Below are 10,000 nucleotides of genomic sequence, written 5' to 3' on the forward strand. Positions count from 1 at the left end.
TTTAAGTGCAAGAGACTTGTATCGTTGTCGGCAGGATTTGAACCTACGCGGGGAGACCCCAATGGATTTCTAGTCCATCGCCTTAACCACTCGGCCACAACAACACACAAACCTATACACCGTTTGGATGCTTCACTGCCATTGGTTTCTGTCATGGCGGAAATTCATTTCCAAGCTGACTACAGAAAAATACAATTCCTGTTTTAGCAAAAATCATTGGGATAAATTTGCTGGCAATTAAAACAAGGGATCATTTCAAAAAAGGAAAATATGACAACCATTTTACCACCATGCCCAATTTCATTTCCCCAACAACCACACATTGTTTCCTCAAACACAACGCCTAAAAATTTGCCTTAAATCTAAAGAATTTTGTAAATTTCTAGCATACTTGGCTAACATTTATCTTCATTCTAATGTTCAAACATAACCCTAATGAAAAATGAAAGATTCTGTTGAGAGCTTGGATTTAAAACTCAGTTTATCCGATGGTCATGCACTAAGGCCTTAAAGACCAGCTCCAATGAAAATGGTGTCTTTAACACGTTAAAAAGCATTCATCCAATGATGGAGGACATGTATAAAGAAAATGATACTTAAATGTGCCTATCTGAATATTTTTTGTAGTTAATTCATAGTGAATCCGGTAACAGACAAAAACACGCTGCATGACAAGGCCTGTACTTGTACTAACAAACGACAATGAGAAGGCAAGAAGCTCCCTGCTACGTTCCATTGTGATGCATCCAGTCGCATCTTGAAGGAGATCCAATACGCCTTGGTGGTCTTTGTCCGAAATGGCATGGTGCTCACAACTTTATTTGTGTTAAATGTTTGTAAACTTTAAGTGCAAGGGACTTGTATCGTTGTCGGCAGGATTTTAACCTACGCGGGGAGACCCCAATGGCTTTCTAGTCCATCGCCTTAACCACTCGGCCACAACAACACACGAAACTATACAGCGTTTGGTTCCTTCACTGCCAATGGATTCTGTCGTAGGCTGAAATTAGAGCTTGGATTTAAGCTTGGATTTAAAACTCAGTTTATCCGATGTTCATGCACTAAGGCCTTAAAGACCAACTCCAATGAAAATGGTGTCTTTAACATGTTAAAAAGCATTCTTCCCATGATGGAAGACATGTATAAAGAAAATGATACTTAAATGTGCCTATCTGAATATTTTTTGTAGTTAATTCATAGTGAACCAGTAACAGACAAAAACACGCTGCATGACAAAGCCTGTACTTTTACTTTCAAACGACAATGAGAAGGCAAGAAGCTCCCTGCTACGTTCCATTGTGATGCATCCAGTCGCATCTTGAAGGAGATCCAATACGCCTTGGTAGTCTTTGTCCGAGCTGGCATGGTGCTCACAACTTTATTTGTGTTAAATGTTTGTAAAGTTTAAGTGCAAGAGACTTGTATCGTTGTCAGCAGGATTTGAACCTACGCGGGGAGACCCCAATGGATTTCTAGTCCATCGCCTTAACCACTCGGCCACAACAACACACGAAACTATACAGCGTTTGGTTGCTTCACTGCCATTGGATTCTGTCATAGGCGGAAATTCTTTTCCAAGCTGACTACAGAAAAATACAATTCCTGTCTTAGCAGATATCACTGGGATGCATTTCCTGGCAATTAAAACAAGGGATCATTTCAAAAAAGGAAAATATGACAACCATTTTACCACCATGCCCAATTTCATTTCCCCAACAACCACACATTGTTTCCTCAAACACAACGCCTAAAAATTTGCCTTAAATCTAAAGAATTTTGTAAATTTCTAGCATACTTGGCTAACATTTATCTTCATTCTAATGTTCAAACATAACCCTAATGAAAAATGAAAGATTCTGTTGAGAGCTTGGATTTAAAACTCAGTTTATCCGATGGTCATGCACTAAGGCCTTAAAGACCAACTCCAATGAAAATGGTGTCTTTAACATGTTAAAAAGCATTCATCCAATGATGGAGGACATGTATAAAGAAAATGATACTTAAATGTGCCTATCTGAATATTTTTTGTAGTTAATTCATAGTGAACCAGTAACAGACAAAAACACGCTGCATGACAAAGCCTGTACTTGTACTAACAAACGACAATGAGAAGGCAAGAAGCTCCCTGCTACGTTCCATTGTGATGCATCCAGTCGCATCTTGAAGGAGATCCAATACGCCTTGGTAGTCTTGGTCCGAGCTGGCATGGTGCTCACAACTTTATTTGTGTTAAATGTTTGTAAAGTTTAAGTGCAAGAGACTTGTAGCGTTGTCGGCAGGATTTGAACCTACGTGGGGAGACCCTAATGGATTTCTAGTCCATCGCCTTAACCACTCGGCCACAACAACACACGAACCTATACAGCGTTTGGTTGCTTCACTGCCATTGGATTCTGTCATAGGCGGAAATTCATTTCCAAGCTGACTACTGAAAAATACAATTCCTGTTTTAGCAAAAATCATTGGGATAAATTTGCTGGCAATTAAAACAAGGGATCATTTCAAAAAAGGAAAATATGACAACCATTTTACCACCATGCCCAATTTCATTTCCCCAACAACCACACATTGTTTCCTCAAACACAACGCCTAAAAATTTGCCTTAAATCTAAAGAATTTTGTAAATTTCTAGCATACTTGGCTAACATTTATCTTCATTCTAATGTTCAAACATAACCCTAATGAAAAATGAAAGATTCTGTTGAGAGCTTGGATTTAAAACTCAGTTTATCCGATGGTCAAGCACTAAGGCCTTAAAGACCAGCTCCAATGAAAATGGTGTCTTTAACACGTTAAAAAGCATTCATCCAATGATGGAGGACATGTATAAAGAAAATGATACTTAAATGTGCCTATCTGAATATTTTTTGTAGTTAATTCATAGTGAATCCGGTAACAGACAAAAACACGCTGCATGACAAGGCCTGTACTTGTACTAACAAACGACAATGAGAAGGCAAGAAGCTCCCTGCTACGTTCCATTGTGATGCATCCAGTCGCATCTTGAAGGAGATCCAATACGCCTTGGTGGTCTTTGTCCGAAATGGCATGGTGCTCACAACTTTATTTGTGTTAAATGTTTGTAAACTTTAAGTGCAAGGGACTTGTATCGTTGTCGGCAGGATTTTAACCTACGCGGGGAGACCCCAATGGATTTCAAGTCCATCGCCTTAACCACTCGGCCACAACAACACACGAAACTATACAGCGTTTGGTTCCTTCACTGCCAATGGATTCTGTCGTAGGCTGAAATTAGAGCTTGGATTTAAGCTTGGATTTAAAACTCAGTTTATCCGATGGTCATGCACTAAGGCCTTAAAGACCAACTCCAATGAAAATGGTGTCTTTAACATGTTAAAAAGCATTCATCCCATGATGGAAGACATATATAAAGAAAATGATACTTAAATGTGCCTATCTGAATATTTTTTGTAGTTAATTCATAGTGAACCAGTAACAGACAAAAACACGCTGCATGACAAAGCCTGTACTTGTACTAACAAACAACAATGAGAAGGCAAGAAGCTCCCTGCTACGTTCCATTGTGATGCATCCAGTCGCATCTTGAAGGAGATCCAATACGCCTTGGTGGTCTTTGTCCGAAATGGCATGGTGCTCACAACTTTATTTGTGTTAAATGTTTGTAAAGTTTAAGTGCAAGGGACTTGTATCGTTGTCGGCAGGATTTGAACCTACGCGGGGAGACCCCAATGGCTTTCTAGTCCATCGCCTTAACCACTCGGCCACAACAACACACGAAACTATACAGCGTTTGGTTCCTTCACTGCCAATGGATTCTGTCGTAGGCTGAAATTAGAGCTTGGATTTAAGCTTGGATTTAAAACTCAGTTTATTAGATGTTCATGCACTAAGGCCTTAAAGACCAACTCCAATGAAAATTGTGTCTTTAACATGTTAAAAAGCATTCATCCCATGATGGAAGACATATATAAAGAAAATGATACTTAAATGTGCCTATCTGAATATTTTTTGTAGTTAATTCATAGTGAACCAGTAACAGACAAAAACACGCTGCATGACAAAGCCTGTAATTGTACTAACAAACGACAATGAGAAGGCAAGAAGCTCCCTGCTACGTTCCATTGTGATGCATCCAGTCGCATCTTGAAGGAGATCCAATACGCCTTGGTGGTCTTTGTCCGAGCTGGCATGGTGCTCACAACTTTATTTGTGTTAAATGTTTGTAAAGTTTAAGTGCAAGGGACTTGTATCGTTGTCGGCAGGATTTGAACCTACGCTGGGAGACCCCAATGGCTTTCTAGTCCATCGCCTTAACCACTCGGCTACAACAACACACACAACTATACAGCGTTTGGTTCCTTCACTCCCAATGGATTCTGTCGTAGGCTGAAATTAGAGCTTGGATTTAAGCTTGGATTTAAAACTCAGTTTATCCGATGGTCATGCACTAAGGCCTTAAAGACCAACTCCAATGAAAATGGTGTCTTTAACATGTTAAAAAGCATTCATCCCATGATGGAAGACATATATAAAGAAAATGATACTTAAATGTGCCTATCTGAATATTTTTTGTAGTTAATTCATAGTGAACCAGTAACAGACAAAAACACGCTGCATGACAAAGCCTGTACTTGTACTAACAAACAACAATGAGAAGGCAAGAAGCTCCCTGCTACGTTCCATTGTGATGCATCCAGTCGCATCTTGAAGGAGATCCAATACGCCTTGGTAGTCTTGGTCCGAGTTGGCATGGTGCTCACAACTTTATTTGTGTTAAATGTTTGTAAAGTTTAAGTGCAAGAGACTTGTATCGTTGTCGGCAGGATTTGAACCTACGCGGGGAGACCCCAATGGATTTCTAGTCCATCGCCTTAACCACTCGGCCACAACAACACACGAACCTATACAGCGTTTGGTTGCTTCACTGCCATTGGATTCTGTCATAGGCGGAAATTCATTTCCAAGCTGACTACTGAAAAATACAATTCCTGTTTTAGCAAAAATCATTGGGATAAATTTGCTGGCAATTAAAACAAGGGATCATTTCAAAAAAGGAAAATATGACAACCATTTTACCACCATGCCCAATTTCATTTCCCCAACAACCACACATTGTTTCCTCAAACACAACGCCTAAAAATTTGCCTTAAATCTAAAGAATTTTGTAAATTTCTAGCATACTTGGCTAACATTTATCTTCATTCTAATGTTCAAACATAACCCTAATGAAAAATGAAAGATTCTGTTGAGAGCTTGGATTTAAAACTCAGTTTATCCGATGGTCAAGCACTAAGGCCTTAAAGACCAGCTCCAATGAAAATGGTGTCTTTAACACGTTAAAAAGCATTCATTCAATGATGGAGGACATGTATAAAGAAAATGATACTTAAATGTGCCTATCTGAATATTTTTTGTAGTTAATTCATAGTGAATCCGGTAACAGACAAAAACACGCTGCATGACAAGGCCTGTACTTGTACTAACAAACGACAATGAGAAGGCAAGAAGCTCCCTGCTACGTTCCATTGTGATGCATCCAGTCGCATCTTGAAGGAGATCCAATACGCCTTGGTAGTCTTGGTCCGAGCTGGCATGGTGCTCACAACTTTATTTGTGTTAAATGTTTGTAAAGTTTAAGTGCAAGAGACTTGTATCGTTGTCGGCAGAATTTGAACCTAGGCGGGGAGACCCCAATGGATTTCAAGTCCATCGCCTTAACCACTCGGCCACAACAACACACGAAACTCTACAGCGTTTGGTTCCTTCACTGCCATTGGATTCTGTCGTAGGCGGAAATTAGAGCTTGGATTTAAGCTTGAATTTAATACTCAGTTTTTCCGATGGTCATGCACTAAGGCCTTAAAGACCAACTCCAATGAAAATGGTGTCTTTAACATGTTAAAAAGCATTCATCCAATGATGGAGGACATGTATAAAGAAAATGATACTTAAATGTGCCTATCTGAAAATTTTTTGTAGTTAATTCATAGTGAACCAGTAACAGACAAAAACACGCTGCATGACAAGGCCTGTACTTGTACTAACAAACGACAATGAGAAGGCAAGAAGCTCCCTGCTACGTTCCATTGTGATGCATCCAGTCGCATCTTGAAGGAGATCCAATACGCCTTGGTAGTCTTGGTCCGAGCTGGCATGGTGCTCACAACTTTATTTGTGTTAAATGTTTGTAAAGTTTAAGTGCAAGAGACTTGTATCGTTGTCGGCAGGATTTGAACCTACGCGGGGAGACCCCAATGGATTTCTAGTCCATCGCCTTAACCACTCGGCCACAACAACACACAAACCTATACACCGTTTGGATGCTTCACTGCCATTGGTTTCTGTCATGGCGGAAATTCATTTCCAAGCTGACTACAGAAAAATACAATTCCTGTTTTAGCAAAAATCATTGGGATAAATTTGCTGGCAATTAAAACAAGGGATCATTTCAAAAAAGGAAAATATGACAACCATTTTACCACCATGCCCAATTTCATTTCCCCAACAACCACACATTGTTTCCTCAAACACAACGCCTAAAAATTTGCCTTAAATCTAAAGAATTTTGTAAATTTCTAGCATACTTGGCTAACATTTATCTTCATTCTAATGTTCAAACATAACCCTAATGAAAAATGAAAGATTCTGTTGAGAGCTTGGATTTAAAACTCAGTTTATCCGATGGTCATGCACTAAGGCCTTAAAGACCAGCTCCAATGAAAATGGTGTCTTTAACACGTTAAAAAGCATTCATCCAATGATGGAGGACATGTATAAAGAAAATGATACTTAAATGTGCCTATCTGAATATTTTTTGTAGTTAATTCATAGTGAATCCGGTAACAGACAAAAACACGCTGCATGACAAGGCCTGTACTTGTACTAACAAACGACAATGAGAAGGCAAGAAGCTCCCTGCTACGTTCCATTGTGATGCATCCAGTCGCATCTTGAAGGAGATCCAATACGCCTTGGTGGTCTTTGTCCGAAATGGCATGGTGCTCACAACTTTATTTGTGTTAAATGTTTGTAAACTTTAAGTGCAAGGGACTTGTATCGTTGTCGGCAGGATTTTAACCTACGCGGGGAGACCCCAATGGCTTTCTAGTCCATCGCCTTAACCACTCGGCCACAACAACACACGAAACTATACAGCGTTTGGTTCCTTCACTGCCAATGGATTCTGTCGTAGGCTGAAATTAGAGCTTGGATTTAAGCTTGGATTTAAAACTCAGTTTATCCGATGTTCATGCACTAAGGCCTTAAAGACCAACTCCAATGAAAATGGTGTCTTTAACATGTTAAAAAGCATTCTTCCCATGATGGAAGACATGTATAAAGAAAATGATACTTAAATGTGCCTATCTGAATATTTTTTGTAGTTAATTCATAGTGAACCAGTAACAGACAAAAACACGCTGCATGACAAAGCCTGTACTTTTACTTTCAAACGACAATGAGAAGGCAAGAAGCTCCCTGCTACGTTCCATTGTGATGCATCCAGTCGCATCTTGAAGGAGATCCAATACGCCTTGGTAGTCTTTGTCCGAGCTGGCATGGTGCTCACAACTTTATTTGTGTTAAATGTTTGTAAAGTTTAAGTGCAAGAGACTTGTATCGTTGTCAGCAGGATTTGAACCTACGCGGGGAGACCCCAATGGATTTCTAGTCCATCGCCTTAACCACTCGGCCACAACAACACACGAAACTATACAGCGTTTGGTTGCTTCACTGCCATTGGATTCTGTCATAGGCGGAAATTCTTTTCCAAGCTGACTACAGAAAAATACAATTCCTGTCTTAGCAGATATCACTGGGATGCATTTCCTGGCAATTAAAACAAGGGATCATTTCAAAAAAGGAAAATATGACAACCATTTTACCACCATGCCCAATTTCATTTCCCCAACAACCACACATTGTTTCCTCAAACACAACGCCTAAAAATTTGCCTTAAATCTAAAGAATTTTGTAAATTTCTAGCATACTTGGCTAACATTTATCTTCATTCTAATGTTCAAACATAACCCTAATGAAAAATGAAAGATTCTGTTGAGAGCTTGGATTTAAAACTCAGTTTATCCGATGGTCATGCACTAAGGCCTTAAAGACCAACTCCAATGAAAATGGTGTCTTTAACATGTTAAAAAGCATTCATCCAATGATGGAGGACATGTATAAAGAAAATGATACTTAAATGTGCCTATCTGAATATTTTTTGTAGTTAATTCATAGTGAACCAGTAACAGACAAAAACACGCTGCATGACAAAGCCTGTACTTGTACTAACAAACGACAATGAGAAGGCAAGAAGCTCCCTGCTACGTTCCATTGTGATGCATCCAGTCGCATCTTGAAGGAGATCCAATACGCCTTGGTAGTCTTGGTCCGAGCTGGCATGGTGCTCACAACTTTATTTGTGTTAAATGTTTGTAAAGTTTAAGTGCAAGAGACTTGTAGCGTTGTCGGCAGGATTTGAACCTACGCGGGGAGACCCTAATGGATTTCTAGTCCATCGCCTTAACCACTCGGCCACAACAACACACGAACCTATACAGCGTTTGGTTGCTTCACTGCCATTGGATTCTGTCATAGGCGGAAATTCATTTCCAAGCTGACTACTGAAAAATACAATTCCTGTTTTAGCAAAAATCATTGGGATAAATTTGCTGGCAATTAAAACAAGGGATCATTTCAAAAAAGGAAAATATGACAACCATTTTACCACCATGCCCAATTTCATTTCCCCAACAACCACACATTGTTTCCTCAAACACAACGCCTAAAAATTTGCCTTAAATCTAAAGAATTTTGTAAATTTCTAGCATACTTGGCTAACATTTATCTTCATTCTAATGTTCAAACATAACCCTAATGAAAAATGAAAGATTCTGTTGAGAGCTTGGATTTAAAACTCAGTTTATCCGATGGTCAAGCACTAAGGCCTTAAAGACCAGCTCCAATGAAAATGGTGTCTTTAACACGTTAAAAAGCATTCATCCAATGATGGAGGACATGTATAAAGAAAATGATACTTAAATGTGCCTATCTGAATATTTTTTGTAGTTAATTCATAGTGAATCCGGTAACAGACAAAAACACGCTGCATGACAAGGCCTGTACTTGTACTAACAAACGACAATGAGAAGGCAAGAAGCTCCCTGCTACGTTCCATTGTGATGCATCCAGTCGCATCTTGAAGGAGATCCAATACGCCTTGGTGGTCTTTGTCCGAAATGGCATGGTGCTCACAACTTTATTTGTGTTAAATGTTTGTAAACTTTAAGTGCAAGGGACTTGTATCGTTGTCGGCAGGATTTTAACCTACGCGGGGAGACCCCAATGGATTTCAAGTCCATCGCCTTAACCACTCGGCCACAACAACACACGAAACTATACAGCGTTTGGTTCCTTCACTGCCAATGGATTCTGTCGTAGGCTGAAATTAGAGCTTGGATTTAAGCTTGGATTTAAAACTCAGTTTATCCGATGGTCATGCACTAAGGCCTTAAAGACCAACTCCAATGAAAATGGTGTCTTTAACATGTTAAAAAGCATTCATCCCATGATGGAAGACATATATAAAGAAAATGATACTTAAATGTGCCTATCTGAATATTTTTTGTAGTTAATTCATAGTGAACCAGTAACAGACAAAAACACGCTGCATGACAAAGCCTGTACTTGTACTAACAAACAACAATGAGAAGGCAAGAAGCTCCCTGCTACGTTCCATTGTGATGCATCCAGTCGCATCTTGAAGGAGATCCAATACGCCTTGGTAGTCTTGGTCCGAGTTGGCATGGTGCTCACAACTTTATTTGTGTTAAATGTTTGTAAAGTTTAAGTGCAAGAGACTTGTATCGTTGTCGGCAGGATTTGAACCTACGCGGGGAGACCCCAATGGATTTCTAGTCCATCGCCTTAACCACTCGGCCACAACAACACACGAACCTATACAGCGTTTGGTTGCTTCACTGCCATTGGATTCTGTCATAGGCGGAAATTCATTTCCAAG

General features: G+C 39.6%; 9 non-coding genes across 9 annotated transcripts; all 9 read right to left on the bottom strand.

Moving 5' to 3' along the window:
• Positions 1 to 22: 22 nt before the first annotated feature.
• Positions 23 to 104, bottom strand: trnas-aga (transfer RNA serine (anticodon AGA)). The gene has a single exon. It is a non-coding gene; the product is annotated as a tRNA-Ser (tRNA).
• Positions 105 to 1,425: 1,321 nt separating this feature from the next.
• On the bottom strand, positions 1,426 to 1,507 carry trnas-aga (transfer RNA serine (anticodon AGA)). The gene has a single exon. It is a non-coding gene; the product is annotated as a tRNA-Ser (tRNA).
• Positions 1,508 to 3,110: 1,603 nt separating this feature from the next.
• Positions 3,111 to 3,192, bottom strand: trnas-uga (transfer RNA serine (anticodon UGA)). The gene has a single exon. It is a non-coding gene; the product is annotated as a tRNA-Ser (tRNA).
• Positions 3,193 to 4,793: 1,601 nt separating this feature from the next.
• On the bottom strand, positions 4,794 to 4,875 carry trnas-aga (transfer RNA serine (anticodon AGA)). The gene has a single exon. It is a non-coding gene; the product is annotated as a tRNA-Ser (tRNA).
• A 761-nt stretch (positions 4,876 to 5,636) lies between these two features.
• On the bottom strand, positions 5,637 to 5,718 carry trnas-uga (transfer RNA serine (anticodon UGA)). The gene has a single exon. It is a non-coding gene; the product is annotated as a tRNA-Ser (tRNA).
• Positions 5,719 to 6,197: 479 nt separating this feature from the next.
• Positions 6,198 to 6,279, bottom strand: trnas-aga (transfer RNA serine (anticodon AGA)). The gene has a single exon. It is a non-coding gene; the product is annotated as a tRNA-Ser (tRNA).
• A 1,321-nt stretch (positions 6,280 to 7,600) lies between these two features.
• Positions 7,601 to 7,682, bottom strand: trnas-aga (transfer RNA serine (anticodon AGA)). Its single transcript has one exon. It is a non-coding gene; the product is annotated as a tRNA-Ser (tRNA).
• A 1,603-nt stretch (positions 7,683 to 9,285) lies between these two features.
• On the bottom strand, positions 9,286 to 9,367 carry trnas-uga (transfer RNA serine (anticodon UGA)). The gene has a single exon. It is a non-coding gene; the product is annotated as a tRNA-Ser (tRNA).
• Positions 9,368 to 9,846: 479 nt separating this feature from the next.
• trnas-aga (transfer RNA serine (anticodon AGA)) lies at positions 9,847 to 9,928 on the bottom strand. Its single transcript has one exon. It is a non-coding gene; the product is annotated as a tRNA-Ser (tRNA).
• Between the last annotated feature and the right edge of the window lie 72 nt (positions 9,929 to 10,000).

This window comes from Oryzias latipes, chromosome 3 (assembly GCF_053564925.1).
Source record: "Oryzias latipes strain Hd-rR chromosome 3, Olatipes_Hd-rR_3.1".
NCBI lineage: Eukaryota > Metazoa > Chordata > Actinopteri > Beloniformes > Adrianichthyidae > Oryzias > Oryzias latipes.